The following is a 25,629-nucleotide window of genomic DNA, read 5'->3' on the forward strand; positions in this document are numbered from 1 at the left end:
CTTTGGTATATCACACTCATGATGCTCAGGGTTCATCAACAAAGATAAAGCAATACATTTACTATACATAAAAGTTTCAATACCACTTTAATTTTCCAGAGTAGGTAAAATATTGTAGCTAATATCCATAATTTTGAAGGCCAGTCTTTGAAGCATATTTTATTGTCAGAAGTATTTGAACAGCTTCTCTCCTATTAAATAAAAGACTGACTAGAAATTTGTATTTATTAACTAAAAGACTCATAACTATGTGGTTAGAATTTCATTCAAGCACTAAATTTCAAAAAAGTTAACCTTGATATTAATTAATAGATCTAGGTTTTTTATTAAATTAAGTAAATGAAAGAACAGAAATACAAGATAACTTTTCAAAGTTACAATGTTTCACATGGAAACCAAATTTATAGTATGCATGTTGCCTAACTATGGCTATCTTGGTCATCAGCCATTCTGTGTGGCTTCATGGTATTAGCATTCTCACTGGTCCTATTTCAAAATTAATTGCCCGAAACACTCAGCTGTCAGTATTATCCAACAAGTAGACCTTCAATGTTAAAAATATAAGCTAATAAAGATGATCTTACCCTTAGTTTTAAAAATAAGAGAATAAAAGATAAATAAATTCGTCAATAGAAAGCATTAAAGAGTTTACCCTGTAACTTACCCATTCTTGCTTCTCAAAATAAAGAAAAAAAATATTTTAGCTTCTGGGTTAAAGTTGTGAACATATATCCTATGAGATTTTCTCTTTTGCAAGAATAAAATAATTTATTCAGAAGCACAGAAAATATTTGGTAATTGAAAGAAGATATCTTATTGATTCAGTTCTTAGTTTTTGGGACTAGAAGTGTATGTGTTATCAATAACAAATTGTTTAAAAGATAATTTACGGACATCAGTGTTAAGTGATGAGAAATTCTGTTTGTACATGTTATCAGTGATGCAAAATTTGATTCTTGAGAGCTATGTGTTCAGTCTGCCTCTCTTTGCTTATCTCTAAGACAACTTATATTGTGCCATCTGGAAGGAAGACAAGCAAAACCACAATAAAATCCAGTTCAAAACTGTATTTTCGATTGGAAAAAAAATCAATGTCTCTTTGGGATTTTTTGAGATTTTACCTACCTCTGCTCTTTTCATTCACTGACATAATTTTTTGGATTTCTGGATGCCGAATTTTTGAAATCTTGTTTTTGATATGTGTCTAATTTCTCAGATAATCTTTTTACACAATAACACGTGTTTTGGAATCTATCCAGGAGAAATATTTCTGTCTTCTGAGAAAAGGATTACATTGTTCTACCCCAAGGAGTTCCTCTTCAAGTATGGCAAAATAATCTCCTAACAATTGAATCATCTCAAAAACGACGATACAATCTGGATACAATTTTTAAAAACTTGAAAGTTTAAAAAAACTGTAATATTTTTGTGGGATTGGGGGCATTGGTTAAAACTCTGAAGATGGTTATAGCAAGGATTGTTTCTCATTTTTAAGATTTAAGTTTGAAGACTGACCACAGTCCCAGTGTGGCCCAGGGAAGTTTAAACTGTGGTAGAAACCCACATTCTTTCTAACCTAGAGAATCAGAACACAGAGCCTGGGGCAATCATGCTCTAAAAATGAAGAGGGAATTCTGGGAAAAGAAAGCATGGGAGAAATCATCAAGTTATGTATAAAAACTCTGTCCAAATCCGTGGCTAACCACTGAATTATGCAAGCATGAGGAAAACTCAAAGCAGCTGGCAGCTAAAGCTAAATGGAAAAAACTGAGAGTTGAGTTACTGCCTTAAACACACAAGAAAAATGTTGAGGCTTGAGGATAAGCAAGGTAGTTTTTGGTTTTCTAAAAAAAATTAAACATCCTTTATAGGAATATAACAAAATGTACAGCCTCAACAATATAACTGTAACAATATCCCAGATACAATGGAAAATTACTCAAATAAAAAGAACCAAGAAAATATGACTTTCTTAAAGGAAAATAAAATAAGCAGAGGCTAGACTCAAGATGATCCAGATGTTAGGTTGTCAAACACAAACTTCTTGTTTCCAGATTTATTGAGGTATAATTGACCAATAAATTCTGTATATACTTAAGGTATAAAATGTGAAAAAATTTAATATGTGTGCTTTGTAAAACTGATTACCACAATCAAGTTAATTCATTCATCACCTCATATAGTTACCATTTGTGTGTGTGTATATGTGTGTGTGTGTGTGTGTTGAGAACACGCAAGATCTACTCTTAGAAAATTTCAAATATACTGTACAGTATTAATTAATGTCATAATGCTCTACATTAGATCACCAGAATTTACTCATCTTATAACTGAAATCTTGTACCCCTTGACCAACGTCTTCCAATTTCCCTCACCTTCCAGCCCTGGCAACCATTATTCTCCTCTTTGATTCTTTGAGTTTGACATTTTCAGATTCCATATAGAAGTGAAGTCATAGAGTATTTGTTTTTCTGTATCTGGCTTATTTCACTTAGCATAATGCCTCCCAGGTTTACCTTTGTTGTTGCAAACATCAGGATTTTCTTCTTTTTTATGGATGTGTTGCATTTCATTACACACACACACACCATAATTTTTTATTCAGTCTCCCGACAAGGAACACTTAGGTTGAGTGCCTGTCTGGGCTATTGTGAATAATTCCATATGGACATGGGAATCTAAAGATATCTATATCTTTTAGACGTATTGATTCTCTATCCTTTGGATAAATACTCAATAGTGGGGTTGCTGAATCATACGGCAGCTCTATTTTAATTTTCCGAGATTTGTTTCCATAATAGTCATACCAATTTATATTTCACCAAAAGTGTACAAGGGTTTCCTTTTCTCCACACCCTTTCCAACACTTCTATTCTCTTTTCTTTTTGATAATAGCCATTCTAACAGATGTGGACTGACACCTCACTGTGGTTTTGATATGCATTTCCTTGATTATTAGTGATAATGAGCAGCTTCACTATACCTGTTGGCCACCTGTATGCCCTCTTCTGAAAAATGTCTATTTTTAGATCTCCTGCCATTCTTCAATTGGATTATTTAGCTTTTGCTATTGAGTTTAAGGAGTTCTTTATATATTTTAGATATTAATCCCCTTTTGGATATTTGGTTTGTAATTTTTGTGTTCCCATTACATATGTTGTCCTTTCATTTTGTTGTTTCCTTTGCTGTGTAGAATATTTTTAGTTTTATGTAATCCCATTTGTTTACTTTTGCTTTTGCTGCCTGTGCTTTTGGCGTCATATCTAAAAAGTCATTGCCAAGACCAATGTCAAAGAGTTTTCCCATGTTTTCTTCTTGGAGTTTTAAATTTTCCATCTTACATTAAAGTCTTTAATCCATTGTGAATTAATTTCGACGTATGGTGTAAGATAAGGGTTCCATTTCAGTCTTTCACATGTGGATATCCAGTTATCTCAACACTATTTATTCAAGAGACTACACTTTCCCCATTTTGTATGTTTGGTAGCCTTTTCAAAGATTGGTTGATGTGTTAGTTTATTTCTGGGTTTTCTATTCTATTTCATTGGTCTATGTATCCGTGTTTATACAAGTTTTATCCTATTTTGATTACTGTAACTTTATCATATTGTTTGAAATCGTTAAGTGTGATTCTTCCAGCTTGATTCTTCTCAAGATTGCTTGGCTATTTGGGGTCTTTTGTGGTTCCACATTAATTTTAGGATTGCATTTTTGTGTGTGCGTGAAAAACTTTATTGAAGTTTTTATTTGTATTACATTGAATCTGTAGGTCACTTTGAGTAATATAGGTATTTTAAACAATATTAATTCTTCTAATATGTGAACATGAGATATTTTTCTATTTATTTGTGTTTTCAACTTTTTCTCATCTTTCACCTCTTCAGTTACATTTATTCCTCAGTATCATCTTTTTATGCCATTTTAAATGAAATTGTTTCCTGAATTTCTTTTTCCGATAGTTCATCATTAATGTATAGAAACACAACTGATTTTTCTATGATTTTAATGCTGCAACTTTGCTGAATCTGTTTATTGGCTCTAAGAGGTTTTGGTGGAGTCTATAGGAATTTTTTACATATAATAGCATGTCCCCTGCAAATAAGACAATTTAACTTTTTCCTCTCTGGTTAGAATAGCTTTAATTTCTTTTTCTAACCTAATTGCTCTTACTAGGACTTCCAGTACTGTGAGGAATAAAAGCAGTGACAGTGGGCACCTTTGTCTTATTCCTAGTCTTAGAGGATATGTTTTAGTTGTTTACTATTTAATATGTTAGCTGTGGTCTTGACACATATAGTCTTTATTATGCTGAGGCACATTCCTTTGATACCTAATGTGTTGAGAGTTTTTATCATGTCAGACAAGACCATAAAACAGCTTTTATAATGAGGTAAAGGAAAATACACTTGGAATGAAAGGACAAAAATTGAAAATCTCAGCAGAAAAATAGAAAATGCTAGATATACTAATTAAAAATCTTAAATAGAAAATAGAAAGTAAAGAAATTCAAAATAAAATATTTGAATTAAAATGTAAACTGATCAGATTAATAGTAGAAAGGAGCTGACAAAAAAATAATGAACTTGAAAATCATATAATGGAAATTATCCAAGCTAAGAGGCAGAGGAAAAAACAAACTAAAGAAAAAGCAAACAGAACTACAGAGAGTGTTACATTTTATCAAATGGTTTAATTACATGTCAAACATACATGTAATTAGTGTCCCAGAAGCAGAGGAGAGAATGTGTCAGTAAAAATATTTGAAGAATTAATGTTCAAATACTTTTCAAATTTTGTGAAATACATTGATTCAAAATGCAATATATTCAGTAAAACCAAAACGACACATACAATGAATACACCTTACTTAGGCACATCATAGACAAATTACAGAAACCCAAAGAAAAGAAAAAAATATTGAAAGAAACCAGAGAATAATGGCACATTATATAAGTGAAACAATGTTCCAAATGATTGTGGTCTTCCATCAGGAACTATGAAGTCAGAAGAAGGGGAATAACATCATTAAAGTAATGAAGGAAATAAAACTAGCAACCTACAGTTCCATATACAGTGACAATATTCTTCAATAAAAAAGCAAAGTGGAGATATTTGCAGATAACAGAAAACTAAGAGAATTTGTCTTGATAAGACATGTATTGCAAAAAATGCTAATGGAAATTCTTCTGGGTGAAGGTGAGTGGTAGTAGAGGGAAACAGACATTCAAGAAGGGAATATAAAATGATACGTATTTGGAGATAGTCTATATTTTATTCTTCATTTCATTAAAATAGGCATGGCTATTTCAGTCAAAGACTATGATGCTTTCTTTCAGAGTGTATAATGTATATTGATATAATACATATGAAAATTCTAGCATAACAGATCTCAAGAGGTAAATGGACTTAGATGGTTGTAAAGTCTTTACATTTTACATTAATGTGTACGATATTAACCTTAAGTAATGTGAAAAGTTAAGGATACATGACATAACTTTAAATAAACCATTAAAATGCAAACAGTTATAGTTAGGAAGCCAATACATAAAAACCATTGAAACATCAGGAGATACCTGAGAACCCCACACAGTGCTACTGTGCACCTGGACTCAATCCTGGCCCCCAGAGCCTCTGGGGGAATGGGTGAGTTAAGGTGGCAAGGAACAACCTGGAACCAGAGGGTCTGGTGTGGCAGTGTCTGTAGCGGAGCACAGCCAGGGTCGGCCATTTCCCTAAGGTGGACTTGCTCCCTCAGCGGATTTTAGCCTTAGGGGAACTGTTGGTCCTGAATTAGGCAGGGTGGTCTTGCCCTTTAAATTAAATCCAGTAAAAAAACTGAGCAAAATATTTCAGCACATACCTCACAGAAAAGATTTTTGTGGCAGATAAGCATAGGAAAAGTTGTCAACATGGTTATTTATCTGAGAAAGTACTATTAAAACAAAGAAAAGTTACTGTTGTGTATCCATCGGAAGAGCTAAGAGTAATGGCTGAAAATTTTAAGTGTCCAGATGTGGCGCAACTGAAACTCTCATGCACTGCCTGTGGGAACGTGAAATGGTACAATTACTTTGGAAAACTCTTCGGATATTTCTTTAAAAATTCAATATATATCCACCAAGTAACCTAGTTATTCCACCACAGGTATTTACCTGAGATAATTGATAATATATATCCACACAGAGGATTTATATGCAGATATTCATAGAAGCTTTTTTCAAAGTAGCTCCAAAATTCAAATAACCCAAATATTCATCAACAAATGCATAGGTAAACAAAATATGGGTATCTTTACAACTGAACACTGCTCGACAATAAAAATGAATCCACACAATAACATAAGTGACTCTTTAAGCCATTGTGCTAAGAGGAGCCTTTTGCAAAGGGGTTTATATTGTTTGGTTGATTCTAATTATGTTAAAATCTAGAAAATGCTAACTAATCTATAGTGAACAAAAATATATCAATGATTATCTGGGGCAGGGTTCAGAGGTATGAATGTGTTCCATAGACGCTTAAAGAAACTCTGAGAGGTGAGAAAAATGTGTGTTGATTTGAGCAGTGGTTTGGCCCTGGACCCATCTATCACAATGAATCAAATCACACACATTAGATGCATACAATTACTTGAATGTAAATATACCTCAGTAAAGTTGATAAAATTGTGAAACATTTAACACCATTGACTAATAATTCTGCCTGTAGAATTTTTATTTATGTTTTATTTTTAGAAAAAGATGTCCACCAATATATACTGTAATAGTAACCTCATAGAAAGATAATTGTTATCTGTATATGTACTTCAATTATGCATTACTTTTTCATGTCTAAAATCAGTAACATTTTGACGGTTTTTCTTTTCTGTTGTATTTTATTAAGTGTAAGGTCAATTAAGTAAATGCAGGACCAATTCTCCAGAGAAGTCTGAGAAAATTAAGTTTAAAACAATCCAAAAGTGATATATTTCATTTTTAGTGTGTATATTTAAGGTGTACAATGTAATGTTGTGATTTACATATACATAGTGAAATGATTACTGTAGCCAAGCAAAGGAACATATCCATCACAAAGTGGTATAATTTATAATGTCTCCCTCTCATTGCACTAAAAGGTGTTTCAATTGTTTGTAAATATATCTATCTTTGGATACCTAATGTCCACTGATGCAAGTTACGTAATTATTTTTATCTGTTTATTTTAATGTATTTGTATTTGATATTAACCTAAATAAATATTCATAGATAAAAAAAGAAACATTACTCAACTGCAGCACAGAAATACCAATGTTCTCAGTCATATACACAAAGATGAGTGATGGAAATCCAGCCTAATTCTCCTGTATCCTTGAATGTGAAGCCATTTTTTGGACTGCACCTTAAAAATCGGAAACATGTTAGTGTTCTTTCCCTGTTTCAAACCATAATTTTTCATTTCTTATTAAAAGTCAGTAGTATATTTCCTTTTCTTTGATACAGTAAGTCTTTGAACTTCTCAGTAGAAAGAATATATATGCACTCTATTGGGTTAGAGGAAAGAATAATGCACCCACAATTTTCTGATCTGGGTTCATACCCCAGCCCTCAGTGATTGCAACTCTGAGAAAAGAACACATTATCTATCTCCCAGGATTATTTTCAGGAACCCTTCAGCAAAGCACTTTGTTTTTGAGCTAGATGTCTAGGGTTAAAACTTGTTTTCTCAGCTTAACATTGGTATGACCTAGGACAAATACTTAGTCTCTCTGTTGATTTTACTCATTAGTAAAATATGATTAATAATAGCTACTTCACAATATTAAGGTGAAAATCAGGGATGATATATTAATAGTTTGAAACATAAGTATAGCAGTAGAAACATAATAAGCATCTTTCTTTTTTATTTTTTTGAGATGGAGTCTCACTCTGTTGACAGGCTGGGGTACAATGGTGCGATCTTGGCTTACAGTAACCTCCACCTCCCAGGTTCAAGCCATTCTCCTGCCTCAGCCTCCTGAGTAGCTGGGACTATAGGCGCATGCTACCATGCCCAGCTAATTTTTTGTATTTTTAGTAGAGACGGGGTTTCTTCTTGTTGGTCAGGCTGGTCTTGAACTCCCGACCTCAAGTGATCCACCCATCTTGGCCTCCCAAAGTGCTGGGATTGCAGGCGTAAGCCACCGCACCTGACAATAAGCATCATATTTATAGCTATTAGAAGCTGTGAGTTAAGATAGTATCCTTTCCCAAATAAATATTAAATGACCAAGCAGACAGCCATAGAAGACAATTACAAATAACACAAGAAACCGAGGAGCAGTAAGGCTATAATCAAAAAGTCGAAAGATAAGTGTTGGCCAGGGCGTGCAGAAAAGGGAACACTTACACACTGTTGGGGGAAATACAAATTAGTACAGCCACTATGGAAAACAATATGGAGTTTCTAAAAATATTTAAAAATAGATCCACCATATGATCCAGCAATCCCACTGCTGGGTATATATCCAAACGAAATTAAATCAGTATATTAAAGGGACATCTGCACTTCCATGTTTATTAAAGCATTATTCCCAATAGACAAGAAATTGAATTAACCTAAGTGTATATCAACATGAATGGATAAAGAAAATCTAGTATATAAATCTGGTTTTTCCTTAGCCACAAAAAAGAAGAAAATCCTGTTATTTGCAAAAGATAATATGTTAAGTAAAATAAGCAGGCACAGAAAGACAAATACCTCATGATCGCACTTGTGGAATTTTAAAAACTTCATCTCATAAAAGTAAAGAGTAGCATGGTGGTTACCAGGGGTTGGGGTGGTGGTCGGGGCAGGAGGTGGCTGGGGAGACATTGGTCAAAGGATAGAAAATTTCAGTTAGATAAGAGGAATACGCTCAAGAGATATATTGTACAACCTGGTGGCTATAGTTAATAGCAATATATTATTTTATTGAAAGATGCTGAGAGAGTAGATCTCAAGTTTTCACCACAAAAATAACAACTAAGTAAGAATATATATGTTGATTAGCTTGATTTAGCCATTCCACAATATATGTATATATGTATGTACGTGTGTATATATATACACACACACGTATATATAAAACAAAATATCATGTTGTACACAATAAATATATACAATTTTATCTGTCAACTTTTTTCTTTTTTCTTTTTGAGACGGGGTTTTGCTCTTGTTGCCCAGGCTGGAATGCAATGGTGCGATCTTGGCTTACTGCAATCTCCGCCTTCCAGGTTCAAGCAATTCTCCTACTTCAGCCTCCTGAGTAGCCGGGATTATAGGCGTGCACCACCATGCCTCGCTAATTTTGTATTTTTAGTAGAGAGGGGGTTTCTCCATGTTGGTCAGGCTGGTCTCGAACTGCTAACCTCAGGTGATCTGCCCACCTCAGCTTCCAAAGTGCTGGGATTACAGGCATGAGCCACAGAGCCCGGCCTGTCAATTTTTAAAAATTAAACTAAATTAACTATTTTTAAAAAAGAAGAAGAAAGAAACTAAGGAGCAGCATCTTCCAGTGATGTAGATTTTATTCCAGAAAGAAAACTATCCGAGCCTGCCGCTTCTACCACTGTCCATGAATATTGTCTGTAACTGTCAATCAGAATTCCTCTTTCTCTTATCAATTAACTCTTCTATGGACAAACTCATTGGCTTTTTAATTAAATTTTTAACTCTACCACCAATGTGCAAAAGAACAGAGGATTTAGTCAATGCAACATTTGCTGAAAGACAAGTTAAATTGATTTGCCTTAAGTAATTCCCTCTACATTTTTACTGGTCAATTGCTAAGCTCTAAAGCTATGAGGAAGAGGATAGATCTGCAGTTTGTGTGTCAGTATAACTGGTGTGCAAAACCTGTACTCCAACTTCTGCAACCTATAGTAAGTTCATCTAGTGTACTTGGACAGTATTTTTATAGAATGTTCTTCTGACGTTACTGCTTCCTTTTCTTTGAAAGAAAATAAGGTGGTCCTGGAAAGTCTGGGGAAATTTTTATTTCTCTTTTCTTTACAGGTAGGTAAAATATTCTGTTTCTTGAGCTAGATGCTGGTTATACAAGTGGGCTCAGTTTGTTGAAATTCACTGAGCTTTAGATTTATGACATATTCAGGATTCTTTATTATATAATGCATCAATTAAAGGTAAACATACTGATAGTAATAAGAGTAGTAATGAAATCACATTTCTTAGCATTTTATGACATACAGATTAAATGACCTTCTCTGAGCAAGAAAGAGAGAAGTAAATTGTAAAAAAGAAGGATGTTTATATGTCCTAAACAATAATTCACAGTTCGTGTCATGCAGTAAAGTAGTTCTGACATAAATAAATTTGGGAAATATTCCATATACTATCCTCCACCTTGAAATTCATCATTCACAGTAGCAAATAAAAAACTCTCAAATATTGTACAGTAAATGCATTTGTTGAACTTTATTTAACGCAGCCTTTACAAAACTCAGATGTGTTCTATAGAACACTAATTCTCCTTCACTTTAATACATTATGTAGGAAGCAACAATTCTGTGGTCAAATAAGTCTGAGAATTAATGGGATATGATTTAAATAAAATTTAATAGTTTTCTTCACTACACTAATTCTTGAACTTAAATTTGCTATCTTTTCCAGGATATTATGTTTCTATATGAATGAGTATTGTATTAACTGTTTTAAAGACACATTCTTTTCCCTGTCATTACCTAAAATTAACTAGAATAATTAAATTACAAAATGAAGGTTCAGCAGCTAAGTTAAGCTATAGGGACAGACACTTCCTTGTACTTCTGGAGTTTCATTGCAGGCATTCGTAGCCATAAACATAGAAGACAAGGGTGGGTGTTTTGAAGTATGCAGCAGAACCTTTCAGGATAAGGGTTTCTTGGGAGACATTATTTTATGAGTATATGACCCTTCCCATGAAACATCTCTAAAAATGGCATTTCCAGCATCTCTAGTATTCACCCAATCTCACAGGAGAGTCATATATCTAGTAGTCGCTGCATTCTACAAATCTGCAAAATAGTAACAGAGTCAGAATAGGACATAACTAAATAAATACAAACGCACTTGCTTAATTCAGTCGTTGCAGCAAGAAGTGTGATTAAACAATATATAAATGTGAGGGCTGATCTCTGAACAAGTATAGAGATTTCCCTACTATTAGTATACCAGAACAGACACTGCAAGTGGCCAGTTTATGTGAACTAGCATAAGATACATAAATATGCAACAGAGACAATGGGGAAAAAAAATGCTTATGATTAGAATAAAATCAGAGATACCAAAAGAGCCATTTCATAATAGAGGCTTGATGAAGACTTACCTTAGTACGTCGATATGGCAGTAAATAGAATATGATGATATATCAGTACATATAGTCAAACTAGTTTCAATATAGAGACTTTAATGTGGTTTCATTAATGCTATCTTTTGGAGAGTGACAAGTAGGAAGAGTTAAGTAACAAAGAAGCTACAGATCTTTTTACTTTGTTTTATAATTTTGAATATTTTACATAAATTATAAGAATAAATTTTTAAAAAACAAAATCATTCATCAATTTGGTGGCATAACATTTAAACAAAAATTTTTAACATGATTTTAAAACACAGGATTTTAACTGGCCTTGTTAGTAGTTTATGCCTAAAGGATAAAACTAGCATCACAGAAATTTGAAATTGAATTAGTCATTGTTAGTAAAAATAATGGTGTGAGTGAATATATATATTAAAGTAGAAAATATTGGCAACATTAAATATCGTAATCAACATTTGAAGAGTAAAAGAAAATAAACACAAACATAAAATATAAAAGCAAGATTGAATCCAGTAATCTTTATTTTAATTTAGAAATATCAGTAGATACTCATGATTAATTTTTCTTTTAAAAAATCATGTTTCTTAGTTCTCTTCATTGAGAAGGCCTAAAAGCAATGTAATACAGAAGTAATCAGCTCTAAAACCAATATTTTGGTATTATTTTGGTATCTGCATACCATTCCTTACTAAAATAAACAGACTCTTTTGAGAAATAACTGTTTCCAGATCTGGAGGAAGGAAATATATAAAATGAGCATGAGGTATCTTGTCCAGAAAAGGAAAGAAGCTATCAAAGACTACTGAGATTATTTCAAAAGGACATAGAAACCAACTTGAAGCAGCTCTCAGCAGCCAAATATAAAACAATTAGGATATTAACAAGAATTATGATTGCAATGAAATGAAACATAAAATACAAAAAGATCCATAAGTTCATAATCAACTTTTAAAAATATGCATAGATCACCATTAGATAGCTTTTCCTGGAATAATCCCAGGTTATGATTGTTGTCTTAAGATGATTATTAATATAACTTCATTTTACTTGTAAGTGTCGCAGTTCGGAGGATGAGTTATATGATTACCCTACTATTATAGAGTGCTGATGTGATAACTCATTCTGCAAATTGGCAAATAAAATGAAAAAAGAAATTATAATACCTTATAAAACCATTTCAAGGTAGCCAAATACTTGATAAGGTTAATTTCTTCTATAGAAAAAGTTCAACTAATAAAGCAAAAATAATCATAGCACTATAAAATCATTATTTTATAAGTCCTAATTTAACAGTGGATCTGGATAACAGTTCACACTAGATGTTTTAAAAATACATGAAATGTTGCTACTAAGCCTTATAATGGGTAGATGGACTGACAACAACTGAAAACACTGATCTCTCTTAGGAAAACCAGACTATATGGGCTCTTCATGCAGTATTAGAGAAATCTACCATGCCACCTACAAATCATTCTTGCTAGAATTTGAATGCGACTATGCAAGTTTTAGATTCAATTACAAGAAATATAAAGACAAGAGAAGCATATTGAACAACAGCAATAAAATGCAATCTGCCAAATACAGATTGTGGGAATATGCTACAGGATGGTTAGCCCAATTCCTCAAGTAAACTATGGCTTGAACAAAAAGTGTCTCTATATGTGTTTGGGAACTGCTATACTGTTATAGACCAAAAAATATTTAAGAGTAGTCCCATAGACTACTCTTTTTGATAAACACAGAAATTGACTCTTCTAGTCTTAGAGCTTCAAATTTTTGTTTTATCTGAGTTCCTTCCTCAGGACAGGACATTCAGGCCTCTCAAAAAAGTATCAAAGAACTTCAACTCACTAGATCACCATAGCAGATGCCACCCCTCATTCATCATGATTGCTTCCTTGCTCCTCCCTAGTTCTTGTTTTCTTACATATTGTTACATTTCCTCCCTGCTATATAAACCCCTAGTTTTAGCCAGATAAACAGATTTGAGACTCAGTTCCCATCTCCTTGGCCATAGCAGCCAAAGAAAGTCTTCTTCCTTGGAAATACTTGTCCTCTCAGTCATTGGCTTTCTGTGTGGTGAACAGCAGGACCAAGGCCAGACCCCTGGGGTTTTAGTAACTAGAGAAATATCTGGAAAATACCAAATATTTAACTAAATAAAACATTTCTAAATCATTTGTGAGCCATAAAGATATCAAAGGGGAATGTGACAATTGATATACACTTTCTACACATAATTGAAAAAGCAAGAGATTGTGAAAATTTTATTATAATACATTTGACAAGGTAGATGAAATAGATGGATTACCTGAAAACTACAAAGTATCAAAGCTCAATCAAGAAGTAATAGATAACCTGAATAGTTCATATAACTGTGAAGGAAACTACAAGTGTACTTAGAAACCTTTCCACAAAGACAATTTCAAGCTTAGATGGCTTCATTAGTGAATTTTCCTAAATATTTAAGAAAGGAGGTAATATCAGCCAGGGGTGGTGGCTCGCGCCTGTAATCCCGCACTTTGGGAGGCCTAGTCAGGCAGATCACAATGTCAGAAGATCGAGACCATCCTGGCTAACACGGTGAAAACCCGTCTCTACTAAAAACACAAAAAATTAGCCGGGCATGGTGGTGGGTGCCTGTAGTCCCAGCTACTCAGGAGGCTGAGGCAGGAGAATGGCGTGAACCTGGGAGATGGAGCTTGCAGTGAGCCGAGATCGCGCCACTGCACTCCAGCCTGGGCGACAGAGCGAGACTCCGTCTCAAAAAAAAAAAAAAAAAAAAAAAAAAAAAGGAAGTAATATCAATTCTACACGAAGTTTTCCAAGAAGAGGCAAAATTATTAGTTTGATAGCTAACCCAACAAAACTGGCTTCTTGATGGAACAAAAGCCTTAACTGCAAAGTAACCAACAATTTAACCTTTGTGGCACTGAAGGCTACAAGGGTACAGACCAAGGTAAACATTTTTATCCAGGAAATTTGCAAATCTTTTCTTCTGCTAGGTTTTTAGTGTGGGGATTTGAATTAATCTTATTAGAAATTGAGCTAGGTTTAAGCCCAATGCAAAAGGAGAAAGAAAATAGAATAAAAACATTGCTCTGGGAAAACGGTAGCATTACATGCCAGGGCCAGAGCTCTAGCCAGAGTAGGAACAGGAGCAACAAGGAGGCCACATCCCTGTGTCCTAGAAATAGGGTTCCTGCCTAAAACTGAGGATTAACCAGGACCGTGGGGAACAACTTCCCACTGCACTCGGTACTCAGTGACAGTCTAACAAGCATTTAATAATAAGTAACAGCATACTGGTTAAGGGAAGAGTGAAAAGTATACAAAAGGATACAGCCAGGGGCAAAACTAAAGATGAGATAAAGATAAAAACAAATAATGACAAAACACACACACACATACACACACACACACACACACACACACACACACACAGGCAAGCTATCCCCCATGTTAAATCACAGGTATCGCTAAAGAAACTTGAGGAATTATAGTGCAATGAGGGTAACCATAGCAATAAGGAATTTTAAACCCGGCCCAATTTCTAACAAGATTAACTCAAATCCCTAAACTAAAAACCCAGCAGAAGAAAAGGTTTGCAAATTTCCTGGATGAAGTTCTTTACCTTGGTCTATACCAGTTTACCAAAACAAATAAAAAATTTAAAAAAAAAATAAAAATGACTAGCTGTTGATAAAAATTTATGAGGAAAATACAAAATAGAAAACAAATGTAAAAACTCTCTCAAAAGACAAAGAGATTATCAGACCCAGACGCAGATGACAAACCATTTGACAGGAAAATGAAAATGACTATAATTAATATATTTAAAAGTTCAATGAAAAAGTTAGACATTATGCAAGATCACATAATTATTTCTGTGAAGTGATGGAAATAATAGAAAAGAATGGAATTACTAGAAATGAAAAAGATCTTACAGAGATGAAGAATGTGTTCAATCTTGACACTGGAGAATGTCATCAGTAGGGATAGCAAAGCCAAGAAAACAGTCAGTAAACTTGAAACAGGTCAATAGAAATTACCCAAATTTCAACGCAATTAGAAAAATAATCTTTCAGGGGAAAAAGCAGAACCAAGAATTTAAGAGCTGAGGAACAATACCAAATAGCCTAATATATGTATAATTGATTTTCCAAAAGGAGAAAAAGAGACAACATAAAGAAAAAGAAAGATTTGAAAGTAACCTCTGAGAATTTTCTAAATTTAGTGACAAAGAACACATCTCAGATTCAAGAATTCAGAGAACACCAAGCAGGGAAAAAATACAAAGAAAACCAACGTGTATCCTATTCATACTGCTGAAATCAAAAGACAAACAGAAAATATTAAAGGCGGCCGGGCGCGGTGGCTCAAGCCTGTAATCCCAGCACTTTGGGAGGCCGAGACGGGTGGATCACGAGGTCAGGAGATCGAGACCAACCTGGTGAACATGGTGAAACCCCGTCTCTACTAAAAAATACAAAAAACTAGCCGGGCGAGGTGGCGGCGCCTGTAGTCCCAGCTACTCGGGAGGCTGAGGCAGGAGAATGGCGTAAACCCGGGAGGCGGAGCTTGCAGTGAGCTGAGATCCGGCCACTGCAACTCCAGCCCGGGAGACAGAGCGAGACTCCGTCTCAAAAAAAAAAAAAAAAGAAAATATTAAAGGCAGCCAGAGATGTTTTTTCAAATGTAGTCACACAGAAGTACAAATATAATAATTTTATCAGACTTGTCTCAGAACACAAAGAAGCTAGAATACAAAAGAGAGACATTTTTAAAGTACTAAAAGAAAAAAAATCAACCTATACTTCTATGCCCAGGGGAAATATACTTCAAAAAAGAAAGAAGTATAAAGACTATCTTAGACAGACAAAATCTGAGGGCATTTGTTGGCAGCAGAATTAGTCTACACAAAATAGTAAACACAGTTCTTTAGGCAAAATAATTTTATATCAGAGAGAAACTTCAATTTATGTAAAAAAAAATTGAAGAGCCCAAAAAATGAAATAAAGAAAATATAATAAAATTGATTTGCAATTTTAATTGCCTTAAATAACTCAAAATATAAAGCTATCAAAGTATTGTGCATATGTGAAACAAATGTATGTAACAATGGGACAGAAAATGGAAAAGAGGAATTGGGAGGAGACTGCTGAAAGTTCCTTGCAGTATATGTAAAGTGTTTATATTATTTCAATGCCGATTCTGATTTTTAAGAAAGATAGTAAGTCAATATAAATAAAATGAAATCATAAAAATGCTCAACATGAGAGGTCAGAAAAAAAGTATAAAAAAAGTATAAAACAATAAGCAGAACAAATATAAAACAGCTAAAAAGATTTTAATTCAACCGTATTAAATAAAATTTAAATTGAATCATACTGAATGTGAACAATCCAAGTATACCAGTTGAAAGACAGATACTGTAAGATTGAAGAATAATGGTACAACCAGTCATATGTTTTCTGGAAGAAATTAATTTTAAATATAAATACATAGGTTAATAATAAAAAAGCATAAAAATATATGCCATGTACAAAAGCTATACCTTGCAGCACACACTAACCAAAATACTGTTATTAGACAAAATATACCTAAACCAAAGAATATTATAATAAAGTGGAACATTACTTAAAGATAAAATTGCTCAATTTTCCAAGAAGAGATAAGTCTCAAACATATGTGCATCTAACAATCGAGCTTCAACATACATGAAGGGAAAACTCTTAGAACAGAAATAGTTAAATCCCCAAATACAGTTGAAGCCTTCAACATTCCTCAAGCAGTAATTGATATAACAACTAGTGAAAATATAGAATACCTGAAAACACTATCAACCAACTTGACCTAATTGCCATTTTTATAACATCCCACCCAACAACAGCTGAATACACTTTTTTTTTCAAAGTGTATGTGGAACATTCACCATGATAGTCCATATTCTGGGCCATAACATAAACCTTAACAAATTTAAAAGAAGAGAAGTAATATAAAGTATGTTCATGATCTGCAATATAACAAAATTAAATTAGAAATCTGCAATGGAAAGATATCTAGAATATTCCCCAAAATATTTGGAAAATCAGCAACTCACTTTCAATAGCTCATTGGTCAATGAGGATGACTCAAGGTAAATTAAATAATATTTTAACCAAGTGAAAATAAATACCTCATAATATTTAGCAGAATATAGCTACAGAAGTGCTTAGAGAATGTTAAAAAACATGAAATGTTTATATTAGTAAAGAAGAAAAGTATTAAATAAATTATCTAAGCTGCTACTTTAAAGAAGTAGCAATAAAATAATTAAATCTAGAGCAAGTAGAATAAAAGAATTATAAAAAGAACAAAGTATCAAAACATCACATTGCACTATGTTATTTTTATAATTGCTTTCTTCTGCTTGCTCTAGATTCAACTCTTACTTCATTGTCAGTTTTTTAGAGCAGCAGCTTCTATTCTATGCATGTAATACATAATGTAATACAATCATGATTTGTCAATTAAAATAATATTTAAAAAGGTAACCATGTGAGGTGATGGACGTGTTAATTAGCTTGATAGTGACAATCATTTTGCAATACATACATATATGAAAACATCACATTGTACACCTTTAATATACACAATTTTTATTTGTCAATTAATATGTATGAAAAAGTTTTTAAAAACAGAAAGAAATAAAATTGAAAACAAAACAATAGAGAAAATTAATGAAACGAAAGTTGATTCTTTAACAAATACAATAAAATTGATAGAAACTTTAGGCATTTTGATCTAGAATAAAAAGAGAACATATAGGTTACTAATATTGGGAAGAAAAGAAGGATATCACCATGGAACTTATAGATATTAAAGGAATAATCAGGTAATACTATGAATAACCAAAGACATTAAAAGGAATGAAAACTATAGAACCGTATCTCTCATGATCATATGCAAAGACATTCTCAGCTAAATATTAGCACGCTAAATTCAACAACATGTAAAGACTAAGTGAAGGTTATCTCAGGAATGCAAGGGTGGTTTAACATTTGATAATAAATCAATATAATTCACAATATTATCAGACTAAAAAAGAAAAACCACATTAACATCTTAACAAACGCAAAAATATTTATAAATCAACATTTATTTATGTTTTTATTATAAAAAACTATTAGAAAACTAAGGATAGAAGAACACTCCTTTGACTGAAAAAAGGGTGTCAAATATACAGATAACATCATACTTAATTGTAAGACACCTCATGCTTTCCCGCAACATTGTGGTGTAAAAAAGGCTTGGCTATTGTCTTACAGCTGTTACTCAACATCATTCCAGAAGACCTATCCGTTGTGCAATAAGGAAAAATAAAAAGAAATTTTGATTTAGATTAGAAAGAAATACAATTATCTCATTTGCAGATGACATGATTGTGTACATGGAAAAATCCCAAAAAAACTTAACAAAAATCTCCTAGAATGCATAAGTTCATTCAGCAAGTTTGCTGGATATGTTAGTATATTAAAAATTGATTGTGTGTTTATACAGTCACTATGAACAGCTAGAAACTCAATTTTTAAAATTTGTCCATAAGCATGTGTACAGAACAGATGAAAATTCTTCTTAGGATATTCCTACATTAAGATATTTTTTTCTTTTTTAAAGTCAAATGGTATTCCATTGTGTATATCTATCCCATTTACTTTATCCATTTATCTGTTGATGGACACAAATTCCATATCTTGTCTATTGTAAATAATGCTTCAATAAACATTGAATTGCAGATATCTCCTTGACATACTAATTTTATTTCCTTTGATATATTCTCAGTAGTGAGATTGCTAGATCATATGGTAGTTCTGTTTTGAGGGGCCCTCATACTCTTTTTTCCATAATAGCTATACTAATTTATACACCCACCGATAGGGTGCAAGTGTTCCTTTTTCTCTATATGCTCCCCAACTCTTTTTATCTTTTGTCTTTTTGGTAGTAGACATTCTAACAAATGGGAGATGATATCTCATGGTTTTGAATTTTTTTTAATGGCAATGAAGAAACCAAAGTCACTGCTTGGAAGTTTGTCTAAGTCAAGGCCTAGTGTCTTATGAACTTAGCCTCCTTACCAGCTGCCCCACAGATACTTGGATCAAGGTATATGTGGAAGGGTCAAAATGTTTCCAAAACACTTGTTGCTGAAAGGTTTTACCATCAGTTTTATTTTCAGATTGCATACTATTTGATCAGTAACTATATTTATATTCCTTCCTGTATATCTGAAATTGTCAAATGTTTGATTATGAAATTTCTATAGAGCTTACTTATTAAAAGTCCAATAAAAATAACCACTCATTTGGGAAATTTAATTTTATTCATGTTTTCAGGTTAAATGTGCCCACTGACAGGCCTTCTCCTGTCCTGGAAGAACTCTTAACCAATACAGCCACGGATAGGAATCCTAGCTCCACCAGGTACTTATTGTGTGACCAAGTCTTGACGTAACTTTACCTTAGTGAATTTTCCTTGTATGCTTCTTGTTGTTTCAAGAGGCAACTTAGCAGCAGTGTATCAAAATTAGGATATTAACATCTCTTGTAATTTTCCTATGTTGCCTAACTCCAACTAATGCCAATAATATTATAATTCCGGGATCAGAATAGACTATCATAAGCAGACTCACCAGTTTAGTACACAATTGTATTGTTCATTTATTGATGACTTACAGAATCCAATCCAACATTTATCTGATAAATGAAAAAAGCAGTTTTATAGCAACACCTCACGTGTACCTTAACTTCTCAGAAAGTAATTTTCCTTCTTGATGTTTATTTCATTTTACCTGCAAATGTGTTATTTTTCTTTATTGTTTGGGTGTGCTTAAAAAACTTAAATTACATACAGTTGTCAGTTATATAACTGGCTAAAAAAGTGAAAAATTCAACGAATTCTTTTTTTCATGTCAGCAAATGGTATGATTTGTGTTTTATATTGAATTGTTGAAATTGATCTCTTTGACAGTAAAGCAAATGTTGCTATTGTTTTGACAGTATAAAGCAAAGCAATATGAAAGCTGAATATATTTAAAGAAACTATCTAAAAAATTGAATCGAAACCGAATGCATATTAAAAATGAATATTTCATAGGGAATTTTTGTATAATTATTTTCATCCAAGTTCTCTGAAATTTGTTATGAGATGGTACTTCTGAAAGTATATTACACCAAAAACCAATCTAAAATCAACTTTACACTGGATAAGTTAAATAAACTTATTTGAAGTGAAATCTCATTTCTAAATTCATACAAGATTTTTTGCTGTGCTTTGTTATTGTAGAACTTCTACATCATTTCTAGAAATCATAAATGTGCATGACACACATGTGCATATATTGCATATAATTTGTGGATCTCATATACATGAGATTTTCTTAGAGGCAGTCCTCAAATAGGAAAGTCACTTGTCACTGTGATGTGTTTGGTTTCTTCTATGTGTCTACTTAACAAATCTATAAGATAATTCACACACAGAAACACCCACACAAAGACATCCAATAAAAGTAACTCAGTAGGTAAGACAAACCAAGTGCATTTTTGAAGTTTTACACACGCACATATTTATACGTACATATATACACACATATGAACATTTATATATACACATAAGGAAAGTGTGAGGATTTGTTTTCTTTGCTAACAGTAGTTTATAGACTACATATCAAATACCAGAATCTGTGATAAGCATTCTATATTGTTTTTCCTTTAGTCCTAACACAAAAATCTCTTAGGTTGGTATTAAAAATAAGGGTACATGTAAAAGTACCCTTACTTTTACAGTGTGGTATTATAAATATTAACATATTCTCCATAATGTTCTACAGAGAGGAAACTGAAGTATAAAGGTTTAAGAAACTCATCTAAAGAACAGTACATGGTAGATCCAATATTTGATCACACTTTTGTTTCTTTATAAGATAAAAAATATAAGATACAGTCACCTGCCTGAATGCATATAACTGCTTTATAAATACTGTATTGACTTTTAATGTCTTGGAATTATATAGATGTTTTATATGTAAAAATGTTTAGAATGATGTTAGTAAAATGTTAGCTAATGAATCATTTTAGAGCCATGGCCTGAAATTTCATGGAAGAAATTATCCAAATACCCTCTTACATGCTAGGTAACCCCAATAAATAGTGTCCAGTTGTAAGGTAATACCTAGAGAAAAGACAAAAGAGATCCAAAATCATTTAATAACGATAAATGTGAAGATGATCAGAGGTCTAATGTAGGTAAGATGTGTAAAATAAAGACATTTTAAATTAAAGGCTTAGAGTGCTTCTTATAATAGAGATTGAGAAATTGGCCAATAACCAACACTACCAAAGCCTCTGCAATTGTCTGGAGATAAAACTGGCATTTTGCTTAATTATCTCTGTAGTCAGGTGTGAGAAACACTGCCTCAAAATCTTAAATTCTCCTTCAGCAAATCAGCTAATGGGGGCTCTGAGTCTGGCCTCTCTCAATCTGTCTCAGAGATACTGAATCCTTCTCTTCCTAGTGATTGGGGACCTAGAAACTGTCATTATTAAAAAAAAAAAATCAATATAAAAAGATCTGACACTAGTTCCCTTCTTTTATGCACTAGTTGTCTGGCTGCACAAACCCATAAGCAGTATTTTATTCATAAAGTGGAGATTTCCAAGAGGGAAAAAACCAGATTTGACTACATAATTATACACGGTCTCTTTAAATAAACAGGTTTGACATTTGAGGCACTCATCAGAGGGAGCCTATTCTCCACGTGGCCTTTCTTAGTTTAAAGGATTACTTGTACCTTCAGAGGCAGGTAACCTGCTAAACACAAGTATCGTTTTGAAATAGTACAACATCAAGATCAATGCTCTTAACAACTGTGGCATACCTGTCCTCGGCTATGTTAGAAGTTCTAAAACTATTGTAAGGAAATATGTCATTTATCTTAAAATTGACACTAAAAATGAATTTCTTCCACCTTAGGGAAATTACTGACCTGTAAAAGTATCCTTACTTTTACAATGTGGTATTATAAATATTAATATATTCTCGTATAATATTCAATTAATTCAGTTTTGGGGGGAAATGGGCTAGTCTTTAAACATAACATGTTTGAGCTCACATATTTAATTGACTTTCTCTTTCAAAATAATTTGTAGGCTAATAATAGAGGCTTTAAGAAAAAAAAAAAAAACTCAACGACCATATCTTTAAATTGAAAACTGAGAAAACGAATCCTTAGAATTTTGATAGGGGAAGATAAGTTCCACATTTATGAATATTTATTTAGCACTGACAAATAGCAAAATGATAACCTTATGTTGGAGGAGTATGTATATTTCTCCCAAATTAGCTATTTGTCTCACTAGTCACAGTTAGTTTAAAATGTCTTTTTAAAAGGCAATCAAGATGACACTTTATAAAAGTCAAGTCATTTACGTATTCTCTACCTTACTCATCTACAGAAAATTCATCTGATATTGCTGTCAGTTTTCTCTCCTCGACCTCTCCTTTCTCCTCTTCCTTATTTTGTGGTTTGGGGTCATTTCTGAGGACTAGCACTGCACCTTGTATGTAGTTGTATAGTGACAGTTTCTAGTATATTTTTTCATGTTCAGAAAGAAATGTTTTTGATAAGTAAATTTATTAAATATATTAGTTGTATTCTAAGGCTAAGAGATCTAAAAGGCAATCTGCTATGAAAGTATTGCCTGTCATTAATTCATTTGAAATCCAGAATGATTTTGAATTAGGAGACAGTAAGACCACAATAAGAAAATTCTTTTTCTGTTGCACTTTTAAAGAATGGGAGGAGATAAAAAAAAGAAGTGATTTAAAATATCACCGTTTCTCTGCAGCAGAATGTTTTCAGAAACTTTCACAGACATTTTTCCTTGTCTGATGAAAGCCTGCAATATGCTTCGTATTCCTTCACTCACTTCATATAAATGTGGACACTGAGACTCAGAAGTTACAACATAGAAGAACTGACATTTTAGTCCAGGTTATTTTAACTAAATATCTTTTTTTTCACTCGGCTATGAGAGTGTCAACGTTTTGAAGATGACATCATCATGACTCTGAAGAAAGCACTTTCCTGTATCAGAAAAGTAAATGTAGTGTACACCATTACAAAAGATATTGTGTAAAGCATAGTCTTTTTCTGGTAGGTGAATATTTGCAGAACTCACTAGGAAGCAACTCTTTAAACTCAAACCCTAACTTGTAAGGAAGAATTATTTCTCTAGCAAACAAAAATCCTAACTTATAATCAAATTTAGAAATTACCAGGATATTGAAGTTTATCTTCAAAGGCCTGGACAAATCTGGACTCTTAGATTAAAAAAACATTGAAAGGGAAAACAAAATACATTTTTTGATCATCTAGATATCAGATAACATGATGATTATCTAAGATTGTGGACAATCCCGAATCAACTGACTACCATAAGCAAAATGCAACTAAATTCAGTATTTGATACCTGAAACCACAGAGACTTGGTTTACTAGGCAGTTGCTTTTGGTTGTGATTTTTATTTGTTTTAAAGTGAAATTCAGTCAGTATGTCTATAGAAAAACATCTGACTATGTCTGCATTCCTAGGTATTTGACAGGCATCTTCTATATTGCCTGATCCTCTTCCGTGTACCAGGTACATACTTTAAACAAACTAAATGCCCCACTCGGGTGGCTATTACATGCTAGTGGTGGTGAAGTTAGAGGGAGACAGAATATTACAAAAATAAACATGGAACATTATGTTGTTTATAAGTGTAATTCTAAAGGAAAACAGACCAGTGGCCAGGCACAGTGGCTCACACCTGTAATCCCAGCACTTTGGAGGGCTGAAGTGGGTGGATCACTTGAGTCCAGGAGTTCAAGACCAGTCTGGGCAACATGGAGAAACGCTATCTCTACAAAAAAATGCAAAAATTAACTGGGAGTGGTGCAGCATGCCTGTAGTCCCAGCTACTCAGGAGGCAGAGGTGGAAGGATCACCTGAACCTGGGGAGGTCGAGGGGATGCAGTGAGCCGTGATCATGCCACTGCACTCCAGCCTGGGTGAAAGAGTGAGATCCTGTATCAATCAATAAATAAATACTAGATACACAGTATATAATATATACACACACATATGTACCATATCTTTTATATATATATAGCATTTATGCTACATATTTTCTAAATTTTTAAAAAAGAAAAATAGAGCAGGATAAAGAGGTAGCCAAGAAAGTCCTCTCTTAAAAGGTAGCATTTTAACAAGGACTCAAATCAAGTGAGGGAGCAAAACACGAATATTCAGGGAGAAAGTACAAGAAGCTGAGAGGACACCGTGCAGTGGCCCTGTGGAAGGCAAGGTTCAAAATGAGAGATATAAGATAGATGACACCTCAAGTCCCCTTTCTTGCTGCAACATCAAAATGGGACTTAGGAATCAGGAGACCTGAAGGTAACAATATTTAGAACGGAAATATATTTTGTCCCCGCTGCGGATTCTGGCTTTTACAATAAGTTGAGTTTTTATAACTATTTTTTATTTCAACTTGTGTGTAAGGTCTTTTTCTTTCAAATCTAGAAAACTGCCATAAAGATAATTAAAATTTCCTCAGAAATTATTTAATCACTCAACTGTAGCATAAATTGAATTCATTTTAAACTAATGGATTATAGAAATGATAGTAAAATTGTATAATGTTACAGATGACTGAAATGTTGGCTAAATTAATTTGCAGTGAAAGCTTTCCTTAAAACACAAGTTTTAAATAAATACTTTTTTGTTTGTAAGTCTCATTCAGAACAAGGAATGGACTCTGTATACTGTAGAGTGAGACATTCTCTTATGGTGTCCTATAATATGATTGAAGTGTTTTATTTTCAAATGGTTGCTATCTGCAAAACTCCTTATATTTTCGTCCTTACCTGTAAGTCAGTTAATTGCACCTACTTTGTAATTAATTTATACAAATGAAATCATGTTCTTAGGTTATACTATAGGAACATATAACATTACTTTTACCCAATTACTTGGAGCTTTTTAGTAATCAGTCACTCATCTGCCTTTTCTTTCTTTCATGGCTAATTGGAGATAACTAATAGGTGTGTTTATTTCTCTCCGGGTAAATCTTTCCATGCATCCATCATGAAGTACATGAAAAATTGCATCTGTTTTAATTTCAAGATTGTTAATTTTCAGTTTAGAAAAGTAAAACTCAAAAAAATGAATTTCCTAATATTATACTTTATTTTTGGAGTTATCCAAAAGTGATTAGGAAAAAATAGCAGAAATATCAAGC

At 33.0% G+C, this 25,629-nt stretch overlaps 1 long non-coding RNA gene across 1 annotated transcript in view; it reads left to right on the forward strand.

Moving 5' to 3' along the window:
• The window catches only part of LOC126949892 (uncharacterized), a 159,477-nt gene extending 139,690 nt beyond the window's left edge, over positions 1-19,787 (forward strand). The window contains exon 3 of the long non-coding RNA XR_007723988.1: positions 19,684-19,787. This is a non-coding gene — a long non-coding RNA (uncharacterized LOC126949892). The remainder of the gene's footprint in view (positions 1-19,683) is intronic.
• Positions 19,788-25,629: the final 5,842 nt, after the last annotated feature.

This window comes from Macaca thibetana, chromosome 3 (genome assembly GCF_024542745.1).
Source record: "Macaca thibetana thibetana isolate TM-01 chromosome 3, ASM2454274v1, whole genome shotgun sequence".
NCBI lineage: Eukaryota > Metazoa > Chordata > Mammalia > Primates > Cercopithecidae > Macaca > Macaca thibetana.